The following is a 2,615-nucleotide window of genomic DNA, read 5'->3' as shown; positions in this document are numbered from 1 at the left end:
GAACGCCTCGGGATCCCCCAGTCGGAGCTGGTTGATGTGGCTCGGGAAAGGGAAGTTTGGGGTCCCCTGCTGGACCTGATGCCTCCCGAGACCTGATACCGGATAAGCGGAAGAAGATGGATGGAGGGATCTTTTTGTTAGCTGTATTGTTTGCTTTGGATGTTATTCAGAACAATTATATTAACACCTTAAACCATTTCATTGTGTAAATAAAACCAGTTTTTCGAAAGGAGACCCTTGGAAATGGACATTTTTAAAGACATTCTGTCTGTCCCTTGGACGTGTCTCGTTCTTCAACTACTGCAACCTCATGTCCCCGAGGTTGAAGTAGTTCTTCTCGTGTGTGTGTGTGTGTCACGGTTAGCCCCGGTTAGGACTAAGGAATGCCGTGTTATTTTGTCTGGTGTAGTACAGGACTTCAAGGGTCCTCTATCAGGGATCAGCTGATACTTTAACAGCTGTTTAACTTAAAATTGATTCTTTCAAACTTCTGTATTTTTATTATTTTAAGTACATTGATGTCTCACTTTTTCCACTACGTTTAGTTTGTATGGGTTTAAAAATCTCATGGTCTGAAAACCTGCAGGTAGTCCGAGTGAGGGCTGGTTTTAACAGTCTTCAGTGGGAGGACAAGTACTTGATCCACTGCAGATTTTGCAGGTTTTCCTACTTCCATGCACAGGTCTAAAAATCACATTGTATGATGACGTAAGTATTTAATACATCAGAAAAGCAGATCTTCATATTTGGTTCAGCAACCTTTCTGTGCAATTCCAGAGATCATATGTTTCCTGTAGTTCTGGACCAGGTCTGCACACACTGCAGCAGGGATTTTGGCCCCCCTCCTCCATACAGACCTTCTCCTGGTCCTTCAGGTTTTGGGTGCTGGTCTGGAGACTGGCTAGGCCGCTCCAGGACCTTCAATCTTCAATGCTCATACTGAGGGAAGGAGGTTTTGGGCCAAGATCTCGCGATACATGGCCCCATCCACCACGCGTGGGACCATGTATGTATTTATGTCATCAGACCACAAGACCTTATCCCATTCCAGACGGTCTTTGGACCTGGGCGACCTTGCGTCGGCTGCAGGATTTTAAGCCATGACAGCGTAGTGCCTTACTGATGGTAACCCCCTAAAACCTGTATTCAGAGCCTTTTGAGCTAGTCCAGCTGGGAGTCTTCTCGGGAACGATGCAGTTTTTCCACACCTGGATTTGGGATCCCTCGGGGAACCCATACAACATTGTTTGCAGGTAAAATGATTTACTTAATTATTACTGTCATTGAATTTTGAGTGTTTTTATTCAATTTTATAGCATATGCATTTTTCTTTAATGGTTTTTAAACAGTATCCTGGCTAAACATTGACATACAAGTCTGTGGTCTCAAGTTATGGTCAAAATAATACATAATTTCTACTTTTCTTACTCAGAAAGTAGGTAAAGTGACAAAAAAAAATGTTACTTGGTGACAGTTTGTAGAAAAAATATGATGATTAAAAATAGTCTTGTCCAAAAGTGCAATGAATGTATGAAAAGCAGCTGTTTTTCACTCCTCATAGAGTATGTAATGTATGTAAAAAAATATTGATAGTGACTAAGCATTGCATGACGTACCTGCAGATATGTGTCTTGAAGAAGTATGTTAGCATGAGGAAGAACGCTGGAATTAAGTTTTCAATAATAATGGACATTTTGAAAATATGAAGAAGTAAAAAAGCTAATTTTTCTGCCACAAATAATAAGAAAACCTGTTAGAAAATGGCCTCAAAGCTATTAAAAGAAGCTAATTCTGTGGCTATTTGCTCCTGCTTGTTTTTTAACAACTTTTTCGTCAACTACGTGAGCATGCATGTAGTCTTGTGTGTTAACGTTAACTAATTTGCATAAAACTAGCCGGGGCTGATGGGAATAATTTGTTCTGAAGGTGTAAACCAAAGTGTTGGACCAGCAGGGAGACTTTAAGACTTTAATTTATATTTCAGCAACTGATTGACCAACTAGAATTGCTAAAAATAATTAATAATTAATTAATTTAATTTATGGAAATTAAGCTTAGGAGCACAACAACTTCCTGTGAGTTTAAGGAATAAATAACCAGTTATAGTGACAGATGACAAATAATAACAGCCAATAAGCAGCACCAGCCCAAATATTAATCCCCTATATTGTATATATTGTCCCCTTTAACCCTTGCGTGGTCTTCCCGTCAACCATGGTCACTTTTATTTTTAACAATATCATTGCTTTTTCCAACATTTATGTAACTTTTTCAATGTTGCGGGTGCCTTTTTTCTTAGGTTTTTGGTGTTTTTTCTCAATGTTTTTGATATTTTTAACGTCTTATTTTGACGGACCATTTTTTTGTGACTAATAAAAATAAAAAATGTACTGAAAACGGGTCAATTTGACCCAAGGACTGCATGACATAACAACATAAATGTTGGAAAAAGCGATAATGTTGTTAAAAAAACAGTTATGTTTTTAAAAACGTAACTGCTTTTTTTAACAATATTATCGTTTTTTCCAACATTTAAGTTTTCAATTCAATTCAATTTTATTTATAGTATCAATTCATAACAAGAGTTATCTCAAGACACTTTACAGATAGACCAC

General features: G+C 37.9%; 1 protein-coding gene across 1 annotated transcript in view; it reads right to left on the bottom strand.

Annotated features, from left to right (window-relative positions):
* The window catches only part of LOC117939984 (E3 ubiquitin-protein ligase Hakai-like), a 9,696-nt gene that overhangs the window by 1,863 nt on the left and 5,218 nt on the right, over positions 1-2,615 (bottom strand). The window lies entirely within an intron of this gene.

The sequence above is a fragment of the Etheostoma cragini genome, unplaced genomic scaffold (assembly GCF_013103735.1).
Source record: "Etheostoma cragini isolate CJK2018 unplaced genomic scaffold, CSU_Ecrag_1.0 ScbMSFa_1523, whole genome shotgun sequence".
NCBI lineage: Eukaryota > Metazoa > Chordata > Actinopteri > Perciformes > Percidae > Etheostoma > Etheostoma cragini.
Note: the sequence above shows the minus strand (reverse complement) of the source record. Positions and strands in the feature narration are given on the sequence as shown.